Genomic DNA, 13,277 nt, shown 5'->3' on the forward strand with positions numbered 1-13,277 from the left:
CTTAAATAATTTTTTCAGGTAAATACCCAGAATCATAGCCTTTAATAATCGTCACAGCTGGGGTAGGGTTGACATCATCTTACAAAAATTTAGCATTCTTACAAGGACAGGTATCTGAATATAAGGCCATAATAGGTTCCTAAGTAGAATATAAGGCCATAATAGGTTCCTAAGTAGAAGGCCACCTTCTGCTAGGAGGTGAGTCAGTCAATCACAGCATACTTAAGTCAACCCTTCCTTAAAAAAAGAGTTTGGGTTCATTGCGATATAAAGATATATAATAATCATGGCTTTAAATTTTATAACACAAAGAAAGAATACAACCACTTTTTCCTGGGAGAAAAATTCAAATTATCTGTTGCAAAATAGCCACCTCCACTTTTAAACAATGAAAATGACATAAATGACCAATAAAGCCCAATTTAAAAGTTACTATTCAGTTAAATGGACTAATTAATAAGTTGCTGTGATAAAACTATTAGCCATTAGAGTTAAAAGTTTGGGTTATGGCTTCAAAAGTAGGGATATTGATTTTAATATATAGTCATGCACTGCATAATGTTTTGGCCAACAACAGACCACATACATGATGGTGATCCCATATATCATAATACCATATTTTTATTGTACCGTTTCTATGTTTAGAAATGCTTAGATACACAAATACTTACTGTTGTGTTCCACTTGCCTAAATTATTCAGTACAGTTACATGCTGTACAGGTTGTAGCCTAGGAGCAACAGCCTGTACCATATAACCTAGGTATATAGGAGGCTAGGCCATCTAGTTTGTGTAAGTGCACACTACGATGTTCACAAAACATGAAATGGCCTGACAACATATTTCTATGAACATATCCCTGTCATTAAGCGACAAATGACTGATTTCTTTCTGGCTGCTATAAATGACGAGACCAAGGCTACTCTCCATTGTGATTGTACAACTGACATTTATGAATTTAAAAGGAAGAAAGCATATATTTTCTATAGAAGGAGAATTTATGTCCAAAATTGGTATTAAATAAGGTACATGTTTAAAGAAATGGACATTGAAGAATTTAGGTTTTAGATGAATCCCTTCTGAATCTCAGCCCAGGAGCTCTTTCTGCAGTTGCTGCAGGCTAGTTTAGAGTGGAGGGAAATTTGGGACAGCTGTTGTTTTGTTGTTGACGTTTCTCGGGTATGTCACTAAAGATTTAAGACATTATATGGGAATGAACTTGGAAATAGTTTTTCATTTCTTTAATATATGTTCTGCTGCATGCCCACCTAATTTATAGTCATGGAGTCTATAATTCAGCTCTATAATGACATTGGAGGGAGTATTAGGTAATGAGTGCTGAGAGGTGTACAAATGAAACACCACTGTAAACTTTCACCTTCAAACTCCAGATCTCTTATAAATTATGTCTTCATCACTAGTCACCTGTGAAGCTGAGAACCATGTTCTATAGTAAGAGACAATGAATTGGAGAGACTTGCTGAAGGTGGATGAAGACTGAAGCTTTTATTATCCAAGATACCAGAAATAAAAAAGATTTGGAAATGGAGGCTTACTTTGAACTCAAATGAAGAATGGTTAGCTCTTTTGGAGAAATCTGAAAACCAATTTCAGAAGGTAGGGATGATTTCTGTGTACTCATTAGATAGGGAAAGAATGTAAACATGTCTTTAAGCATGAGATAGATTGGAGTTGCCTTAAGAGCAAGGTATTATGCTACTTGGGAAAGATGAAGCAATGTGATGAGTAAGGGTGTAGTGTATATCTGAGTGTGTGAGTGAGTGTGTGTGTATGTGTGTGTGTGAGAGAGAGAGAGAGAAAGAGAGAGACAGAAATATGAGAATGAGGAAATTATATTCTCTATAATTATGCAAAATTATTAATATATTATTTTCTAAAAAGCAAATGTTTAAAAAGTAATACATTACTCAATTTGTATCCAAGGAGTCAGTATATAAGGGTAGAAAACTGTGCATTTAATTATATGGGTAGCCCTTAAAGTCATGTAATCTTATTTGAAGACTTATTTGATCTCCTTTAGACAGAGTGGCAATTCAATTCACTTTAGCTTTGTTAGAAACCCCCTCATCTTCTCTAATTATATCTGTTGGTGCATGAGTAGTCACAGAGCAGTAGATAACACACTGACAACGTGCAGAATGATGCGTGAATATCTGTGTTCACAACTCACAGAGTTTAGATCAAACATTAGTGAAATTGATGCATTTTCTAGGTATGAAAATCATTTTTAACAGAAAAGACTTACCTTCTAAAATGTAGAAAGCTGTTCAAAGAGGAAAAAATCTATACTGACATTAATTAAAACAGAAATGCATAATGAAATATCTTAAAATAACCAACAAAAAATGCTCCTCATAAATGATAAAGCTCCTATGTGAGCAAAATTTACCTTCTTGGAAACTTTTTCTGGGAGAAATGAGAGGTAAATTTCCAGCAGTGGCAGAGAATTTTAATTATCAGAGCAAGCTGAAGAATTACTGGACAAACCTCTGGGATGTGAGTAAAATAAATTACGTTCCCCAGTGACTGATCTCTTCTTAATTTTCTACCAGAAGCAAATAGCCCTGAAATTCTGATCACTCTTATTTTAGTGATGTCCAGTATTCCTGCATTAACTTGAGGATATCAGTCATTATGTTATTCAAAAAACAAATGCGTCTCAATGTAATGAATCACTGAGAATGACATAATTTATGGTGAATACCACGATCTGCATCAAAGTTTGCTTGGACAGTAAAGATTCATGACTGTGAAATATAAACTGTGGATAATAAATTTGTAACTTGAGAAAGTTTTCTTATAATGCTGTGGAAAAGGTATTTCAAACATTTAAAAAATGAATGTATGCTGGTGTTCTGAAATAAAGGGATAAATCAAAAATCTTTTATTTATTCATAAAACAAAGAACTTTTTATTGTGCATTGCCTGTGACCTTAACCTTGAATAAAATGAACATAATCCCCCCATTCCCATCAGCCTTTTCTTCTGCCAAGGAGAAAAGCTGTTGCCAAATTACCCTCATTGTCCTGAATAGTGGACAAATAGTAATAGGAATGCTTTGAACTCATGGAACACCTTTCATCCACAAAGCACAAAACACTTCAAAAAAGAATAATTCACACATTCTCATAGTCACCAAAGCCCCTCTTGCTGGGGTGGAGATGGGGGTGGGGGAAAAAGTTGCAATTTTGTGTTATACTATGTTCAGGAAAAGAAATTAAACTTGCAGAAGTAAAATATTCTTAGATCAGGAAGGAATGAAAATACAAAAAATGACTCAATGGAACTGAAAGTGCATTGAACTCAGTGATGAGCAGGTGGTTGAATGTGGATTTGGAAGAAGCAGAGGTGGGCTAGGGTTGAGACTGGGTGAGGCAAGACAGGTGACTTGGAGGACTCGCAGGATTGCACAAATGCCTAATTAAATTGTGCACTAGGGGCACTTCTGCTTTATCCTAATGTCAGCAATCCTCTCACTAGGGTAGTGGTGCTCCCTGCTGCAGCATTGCTGACTAGCCTTAATTTGTGCCTCTGTATGTGTGTGTGTATGTCTGTCTGTGTGTAGCGGTGGTAGTGAGGTTGGATTTAGTTCCCTTCAGTCTGGGAGGCAATCTTGGCATATGGTAAGGTCCTGGCCAAATGCCTGGGGTGTGCCAACAATTACTGCATACCTGCAGCCTTCCAGGCACTGTGTGAGGCACATTGATTACTTTTTACTTTATCTCCTTTAATCACTACAAACCCTTTGACATATGTATTATGCAAGGGAAGCTCACAGATGCTAAGTATTTTGTATGGGTCATATGGATTTCAGGGGGAGGATCTATGATTTGAATTCTGTTCAGTATGCCTCCAAAGGCAATGCTCCCCATTCCATGGTGGATCTTCCATCTCTTCTTGGTAACTGAGAAAATTTAGTGCCACAGAATTAGGTCTATTCCAAGATAGAGCAGGCTTCCCTGGCAATGGGGAGGGGAACTTAGTCTCTCTTAATTCCCAAGCCATGGTTCAGAGATCTCAGGTTTAGATACTGAACATGAATGGGTCAGACACTGTGACTATTTTATTATGATGATAATCAAATATATGGCATTTTCTTTAGTGTTCTCATTATTTTTTAATGGAATTATAGGAAATCTTCTTTGTTCCCTATCCACTATCCATTCTAACCCTTTTTCCTTTCTCTCAATTTTATGCAGGTATAAACCCTATTCTGGTTAACCTCTTTGACTCAGAAGAGTCTAAAGCCAAACCTAACTTTAGGAGTGGTTTCTGATAGGTTTAATTGTAGTTATCCCATGCCCACTGCCAATGCTTCGTCCAGGAACCCAGGCTTGAGCTAATCAGGTAATTAGAACCACCCTGTATTCTTAGTCCAGGCATGGCTACTGATATCACTTGGCCCAATCAATTTGAAAGAAGGAACGTCAATTACATAATTGCGGAAGTCTCCTTTATCTTTCACTGGATGCTGCTATAGTGGCCATTGGCCTCTATCCAACAATGAAACATCAACACAAAATGTTAAAAAGGAGAAATAAGCTCAAGAACTCTATAGTACATCATGGTGACTATGGTTATTAATATACTGTGTACTTGAAAGTTGCTAAGACCAGATTTTGGGTGTTCCCACCTACAAAAAATGACAAGTATGTGTGAGGAGGAGGCTCTGTGGCTAACACGTGCTCCTGCGCAGGCTTTGGAAACTGGAAGAAAAGGTGAGTGGCAGCAGGCAGGTGAGACATGCTCTTTATTTTGTGGGGGGGATACAGCAGCAGTGAAAAGCTTGTCTGAGAACATGGCGAGCGCTTATACGTGGCTCTGAACAATAGTGGCAAAATGCCACGGGAAAGCACTATCACATGGGTTCACACAGGAGATGACACCTTGGTTACATGAGTGTGCTGACTCACACCCCCCTGAAAGGCCAGCTAACCAGAGGGCCTGGCTGGAAAAACACCATGGGCAATCCTCTTAGTTTGGCCTAAGAGACATGTTGCCTACACGAATGCAACTTCCCTTACATCCACCCCCTACGTAATAGGTTTTGTGGGGACACACAGGCCCATAGATTGGTCCCTTGGGTGCAAAGGCCACAATAACAATACAGGGAAAAATGCAGTTTTACCAGACCACAGCCAGCAGCTCCTAACAGTAAAAGGTTCAAATGCCAGTATGACAAGAGATGTCCCCACCATTGTTGCAATGGGTCTCCAGTTAACTGCTGGATGGCCTGCACCTTGCCATCAACTTCCTTCAACGCAGAGGAAATATCCTTCTGGCGATCAGGTATATATACACAACATTCAGTACATATGACTGTGCATGTGCCTCCTTGAGCTGCAGTGAGGAGATCAAGGGCCATGCAGTTTTGCAAAACTACTTTTCTCATCTGAGTGATCTAATCCATCAGGAAGGCTAAGGCCTGCCTGGTTTGATTCATGGCCCGAGCAGTATGCTCTGCTAGGGCATTCACTTTTATTTTTACCTTAATGGCTCCACCCCCAGGGGAACGTATAGCTGCCAGCTAGAATCACCATGGAGTCTATTTTACCCGGTGCCAGTGGGAGAACATGGCATTCCAATTATGTGGTTTCTAGGTAAATGTGGGGAGGACCTTCCCTGGGACATATGGCTGTCCCCATGTGCACCTTAAGTGCACCTTTCCATTAAATGAGTGAAAAGATAAAGCCAATCATACCAGGTATTGCCCTACTAGGCAACCTTGGGCTTTTCATGTAGATAATCAGACAGTGAGGTTCTTAAACATGGCTCAGTTATCAGTGCAGATATGCAAAGGGAATGGCTTGTGAATGATCACGGCACAGAATTCAGCCCATTGGCTGCTCTGTCCCTGCCCCGTTTCAAACCAAATTTCATTATGATTCAACTGGACAGCCACTGCCGTCCACTGGGCGAAGCAGCCACGACTGGATCCATTGGCATACCAGGCCTCCACTGGAGGGGGGCCCCATCCTTTAAGGTATGGGCTCTGTTCCCTAGGTATTACCATGGTCTGAGGGTCCACTTCAGACACAAAATTCAACAAGACCCAGTACTGTCTGCAACTCTGCAGTTAAAGGGCTGGAGCTGAACTCTGCTTGTTATTCCAAGTATGCTCCCCACTTTGCCAGAGTGGGTGTCTGGGCTACCCCTGATCGTGGGCCGGTTATCCATGACCTTACCCATCTTGCTATGGGATACACGGTGCACACCAGCACCTTAGACTGCCTAGCTATAGCTTCACAGGCCTGAAGGGCAGCATACACAGCCACCAGCTGCTTTTCCACCAAGGATTAGCTTTCCTGGGAGCCCTTCCAAATTTGGAACCCAAACCCAATAGGGACTCACTGCTTATGCTGGTGTTGCCACAAACCCCAGCCCATCCCGCTTGAGTCGACTGTCACATTGAGGTCAAATGGCTGTGCACAGTTTACTACTTGTAGCATTTGGGCTTGTGCAATAGCCTTCTTGGCTGCCATAAAAGAGGCCTCTGACTCCAGGAACAGTCCCATTGTGCCCTCTTTTTACACAATGAATGCAATGGCCACAATAGTTGGGCCAAGCAGGGAATGAATATATACCAATATCCCCAAAGCCCCACAAACACTCGTAACTGTTCCACTGTAGTGGGTTGGGGGAAGACTTGGATCTTATCTATAATGACCTCAGGGATTGCTTTTGTCTTACCTGATCAGACAACATGCAAGAATTTTACCAACAAGCTAGGTTCCTGGATCTTGGAGTCGTTCACCACCCAACTCCATTGTTCCAACCAGCTGCAAAGATTGGTGGCGGCTTCTTCTAGATCTGGAAGGGAATCAGAGGCTAACATTGTATCATTAATATAACAAAATAGAAACACTGAGGATGGCCAACTCCATGAGGCCAAATCCTGTGCCACCAAACCATGACATATGGTTGGACTGTAAAGGTAACCTTACATTAACACCACAAATGTCCACTGTCGTCCTTCCCACGTGAAGGCAAACGTATCTTGACTGTCCATAGCTATGTCTGTGGAGAAAAAGGCATTGGCTAGGTCCACTGCATAGTGGTACTGTCCAAGCACCAAAGCCAATTGATCCATCAGATCCAGTATAGATGGCCCCATGGTGTGCAGTGGGGGAGTCACTCAGCTCTTGATAGTCTACTGTCATTCTCCAAGTTCCATCTGGTTTCTTAACAGGCCAAACAGGAGAGTTGAATGGACTGTGAGCAGGGCACACTATGCTGGCCTTTTCTAGCTGCAATATGGTCTGTGAAAGCTCTTTGTGCCCCCTGGGCAAATGATACTGCCGGGTGTGTACCACACGAGAGGTATGGGCAGAGCCTGCGGTGGGTGATGGGAGTGGCCATGCACCATGGGCTTCCCAACCCTAACTCACCAGCAGAGGCGGTTAGGGTTAAGCCACACAGAATGTCAACATCCAGAATATATTCCTTTATGGGGACACATACACAGTGTAACGGCTGGGGGCTGAATGCCCTATCGCCAATGGAATAGTCACTTGCTTAACTTCGATAGTTTGCCGACCATAGCCAACTATGTGGGCTGTCTGTCCAGCAAACCACTCAGGCTTTCCATAGATTAGGGAGTAGTCAGCTCCTATGTCCACCAAGGCCAAAACCTGCTGCATATTTGTAGGGGACCAATGAATAACAAATTCCACAGGCAGCCTCTGGTCATCCAGGGGTCCCCTCTAACCGGTGCCTCGCCCTAATCCCTAGTCTATATCAGAGAGGGCGTTTCAACCATAAAATCTTGCAGCTGCACATTGTTGGTCTCTTTTCTGTGCATCTCAGTTCCCGGCCTCTTGGTGCTTTCGGTGAATCACTGGTGGGGAGCCAGCTGATTCCACAAAGCCAGCAACACCTGTTAGGCTGTTTATCTATCTTCTCTTTATCTACTGCTAGTAGGAGGTCTAGCCACATCTGGGTTCGAGACACCTTCTGGGCCCCTCATACTGCCTTCTTCTGCAAGGGGCCTGTGCTCATGGGCCCTTCTTGGGTCCTTGTAGCATATGCACTCATCTTCTCCTCCCTTCTGCTCTTTGACATCTCCCAGAGCCGCCATGGCAGTGGTGACCTCATGCACCCGCTTCCCCACATGGGGAGTGAGCACAGCTGCCAGTGAGCCAAACAAAGGGGGAGCTGTGGCTAAGATTAGGTGGTGCAGGCGGACAGTGAAGAGCTCCTCATCGGGCTGCCAGTTATCTACTGTAAATATGGCTTGGAGCATCCCCAACCCTTGAAGAATCTGAATTAAGTGTGCGTATGAAGTCCACTTACTCACGGTTTGGGGTAGTTCTCTGGCATCATCCCATACCGTGAGGGCGGGTGGCAGCCATAAGCCCTTCAAGCAAGGAGTGGTGGCCCTCACCATGGCAACCACTTGCCTGTGGCCTCTGCCTCAGGGAAGGATGTACAGTTACGGATGCCAATTGCCCCATCTCCCTTGGGGAGCACAGGATGCCGTCCATCCCTTCATCCCGTAAACACAACAACCAGGCAGGCACAGTCTCTCCCGGAGGTTGCCAGCAGGGGTGTAGGCAGAGCGAGACATATGCCCCGTTACTGTAGGTGCGCCTGTGCCACTGCTCCTCACCCACCCATGGGCTGTACCTGCTGCATTTTCTGTTTTACGACAGGTCAGGCTCTCAGCAGAGAGGGTTCAGCAGGGGACGGGGCGCACAGGGCGCCCTCAGTCTCCTCCGTACCTGCAGTTTCCTCAGCGCCCAAGGTCGGACGGCTTGTTTAACTTTCTCCAACTCCTGCAGGTAGGCTTCCAAATTTTCCTCTGTCTCCTGTAACTCCCTTACCTGGGCTTCTTGGCGCAGGGTGTCCTTATGCTGCTCCCAGAGGGCTGTAAGGAAGAGCCGGCCCACCCGACCAGCCGCTACTTGCTCCCTAGGCCCCAGAGACTCCTGCAAGGCCTTCGAGGCTTTTTCTAGGGTGGCAGGTGTACGTTCTACCGCTCCCACCCCCTGGCAGGGGCCCACGACACGAAGACTGCTGCCACTGGCTGCCACAAGCCCATAGGGGGCCACATGACCTCCCCTGCTGGGTGGAGGGGACACTTAGCACTCCGGGTCCTGCCAGAATACACCAAGTGTGAGGAGGATGCTCCGTGGCTAGCACGTGCTCCCGCGATGGCTTCGGGAATCGGAAGATAAGGCGAGTGGCAGCAGGCAGGTGAGACATGCTCTTTATCGTCTACGGGATACGGCAGTGGTGAAAAGCATGGCGGAGAACATGGTGAGCGCTCACATATGGCTCTGAACAATAGTGGCAACATGTCATGGGAAAGCATGGCCACATGGGTTCACACAGGAGGTGACACCTTGGTTACATAAGTATGCTGACTCACGCCTCCCTGTAAGTCTGGCTAACCAGGGGGACTGGGCCGGAAAAAACACTGTGGCAGTTGTCTTAGGTTGGCCTAAGAAACCTGTTGCCTATACACATGCAATTTCCCTCACAGTATGTGAGGTAATATGTATATTAAGTTGCTTGATTTAACAGTTCCATAATGTAAAAGCATCCATGTTGTGCACCAAACACACACACACACACACTTATTTTCCTTCTCAATTAAAAAAAAAGATTGGACCTCGCTGATGCTGGTCAGAGAGAAGAAGACAACCAGGGTTTTTATAACCTCACTAAGTCACTGAATCAACAGTTTGGGCTTTCTATTTTTTTTGTGTGTGTGAGATAATACATTTTTTAAAATTATCTAAATCAATTTAAGTCTGAGTTTACTGTTACTTTTAGGAGTGAGCTTCTAAACTGATGGAAGAATCATTCAAAACATGGATGCCAATATTATCTGGTTAATTATAACATTACCTAGAATTTGGAATTTGACCATTTTAAAAGCATAAATGTATATAAATATAAACTATTTGTATACATTTATATGTAATTATGTTCATATTATATAGAAATATAGATAATACATATCGAGGTTAGTTATGTTTACACATTCATTTTCATATATGTAGGGTATATGTTATTAATCAATTTTATTTTATATTCTAAGCTTTTAGAATATATAAACTGTGTCGCTCATTAATTGTCCTATAAGACACCCACTCTAGTGTTTTTGGTGATAAATAATGCATTCTGAAATAGAGGGTCTTAATCAGGCATCCTGACAATGTGTTCAGTTCTCAGGAAGCAATAATCTTGAGTGTAGAATGTATTTCACAAGATATACATGAAAGAAGAATAAATTACAAATTTTGAGGTTAAATCTAAGTCATGTTCAAGTTAAAGATATAAAGCCAAAAGTAAAGGAGAAGAAATGCCATGTGTTGGAGAGTCTGTGAAGGTTGCTTAATGTCTTTCACTGGGTTTACATCCCCTTGTCTGAATTATGACAAGTTCCTGTGGGTTTGCCCTGGTCATCCCAGCTTCCTGTGAAGCAGCACTTCCTGCTTACCCAAAGGAGCATCCAAATGGGGAGCAGGGGATTTCTAAGGAGAAAACAAAATGCTTTTCAGTTTTCCTGTGCAGTTTGAAGCAGTGAATTCATGTAAATTTATTCTGAAGATCTTCTTTGATAATTTAGAGCCAAAGTATTATAAATGATAAGCAATAATTTTTTAAGCAGCTGAATTTTTTTTTTTATTACCAACTAAATCTGAACAGGACTAGCATAAATAAAAGGTTATTAATTAGTTCCCTTAGCCAAAAAAGCTCTTCAGTATTTGGCAGAAATTAATATTTGCGGAACCTTAATGCCCCAAGAATGTGGGTTCCAAAGTTTGGTAATGGCTGTTCTAAGGAAGAATCACATTCAACCCAGAGAATTCTAGAAAGTGAGAACTTGGGGTTACTTAGAAGGTCCTGAATAGAGAGTTTGAAAAGGAGAAGAATTCAATAACATCCATGAAGCAGATTAGTTTGTTGCAAGATGGGTAAGGATGGTATTATACATGCATATAGCATAGGAAGACATACTACTAAACCAGGGGTACTTTTGATATTATGCTTACTGTTGAGCTCTAGAGAACATTTTTTTGAGACAGGGTCTCTTTCTGTCATCCTGGCTAGAGTACACTGGCATCATCATAGCTTACAGCAACCTCAAACTGCTGGGCTGAAGTCCTCCTGCCTCAGCCTCCCAAGCAGCTGGGACTACAGGTGTGCACCACGATGCCCAGCTAATTTTTCTATTTTTTGTAGAGATGGGGGGTCTCACTCTTGCTCAGGCTGGTCTTGAACTCCTGAGCTCAAGCAGTTCTCCTGCCTCGGCCTCCCAGAGTGCTAGGATTACAGACGTGAGCCACTGTGCCCAACTGACATTTTTTTTTTTATCTTACTGTATCAAAAGCACAGAGACTTAACTTACTGCATTAACTTCCTCACTTCACCTGTTAAATGCATTATTTTTCATTTCTGTGTCATATGAATGGGTGGTAGAAACAAAATTTGGTGCAACATTTGCCTGCAAGGCAGACAATCAAACGAAAGTAAAGCTGAAGGATAAGTCTAAGCACCCACTGGTAAAAGAGTCTTAATTATTTCCTGTTACCACTCTTGGTAACCATTACTTTACCAAGTAACTAGTTGTTTTAAGTAGAAAAAGTCCAGTTTAATGTTGTAAAAATAAGTTAGACAATTGCAGTACATTTATTTGCATTTTATTAAATTAATAACATATCCATCCTGCTTTCCTCTAATTGTAGACATATTAAACTAATTCTTCATATATAACTGTCAATTTTAATTTTTTTTAACCAGGTTTAACATGAAGATTTACTTCAGGTGGCGAATCTTAGAATTACTCAACTAAAGTTCTAGTTGGCATTTATTACTATACTTCTTTCAAAATTTTGTTATCTTTCTGACATCTATCTCACTATTAACAATTTATAGAAATAGATATATTAAAATGTTAAATGTTATGGTAAGATGTGTTTGTAATTTCATTATATCAGGTGGGAAAAAATCCCTCATTTGGGGGCCAAAAAGCTTTGGAATATCAGGAAAACTTGAAAATCCGTATTTTTGTTATCTCTAGAAAAAAAATTAAAAGTCCTTATTTTGATAGAACCTGTGTAAGAGTAATGGAGAGAGGTGTTTGAAAACAGTCTTTGAAAGTGCTATGTGCTATACACTATTGTGAGATTTTGTTAAATTGTTGAGAACTAGCGTAGTATGTTAGTTTGTTGGGTACATGCAGAGCTTCTAACTTCCAAGGAATTGCTCTTCCATAATACCATAGTTTTCCCCCCGTATTCTTAAATATTATCTCTCTTTATAGTTTCTTTACTTATTTATTAAGTTCTTATTAATAATTCTATTGTATTCTATTTCCCATATTGAACACCACATATATTTTCATAGAGCTTAAAGAGTTTGGCTCCCCATAAACTGAGTTTTCCAGATTTCAACATTGTTTCAAATCTGGTTTGTGCACAATAGGCTTTGTAACATTCATCTCAACTTGTATTTTAGTAAACGGAATACATTTTAATTTTTAATCAACTGGGAGAAAGTGATAGTTTAACCCTTTTCATATTGTAATAAACCCCTTCCAGACTCCTGTGTATAGCAAAGCAGGGGACATATATTTTATTATATTGTATTCATAAATGCCTTTATAAATTAAGCCAAAGTTAATATTCTCGAATTAATTCTTGTACATTGGTTTATAAAATGATTATCATAATTTACAATCTGTTTGACATTTATGCTACATTGTAGCTCTAAGGTATATTCTGCTGCTTGACAGCTTGATTTGCAGAGGAAAACATTAAATGTGAAGAAAATCTCATTTGGTTTCTTCCTTTAGTTTTAACTATTTGCTTAGAAAACCACAGGTAAATAGCTAACTATGATTCAGTTCAGACCAGCAGTTCTGTCATTTAAAATAAAGTTCTGTAGTGGGTTTGAGAGAAATCCAGCGGACTGTTGGTTTTCATGGTAAGGAGGACAAAGGGATTTTATTATTTAATGAGAAAGAAAAACAACAGCTGCATTTTGGACTTGAGATATTTGGAACACATTAGATATTGTGGAAAGCCTGTGCATCTTTGTCAGGGGAACCTGGGTTTTGATCACAGTGAGCTACTGTTATGCTTTGTGGCCACAGGCAAGAAGCTCATGTAGCAGACGAAAGGTGGCAAGGGATTCCTGGTTGTCACATACTTTTAATAGTATAAATTTTTTAACAAACAAAATCTTACATGGAAGCCATTGCATAAACAGATAAAAGCAAAAATGCTCCAGTTGAATCCATGGAAA

The sequence above is a fragment of the Microcebus murinus genome, chromosome 11, assembly GCF_040939455.1.
Source record: "Microcebus murinus isolate Inina chromosome 11, M.murinus_Inina_mat1.0, whole genome shotgun sequence".
In the NCBI taxonomy this organism is placed as follows: domain Eukaryota; kingdom Metazoa; phylum Chordata; class Mammalia; order Primates; family Cheirogaleidae; genus Microcebus; species Microcebus murinus.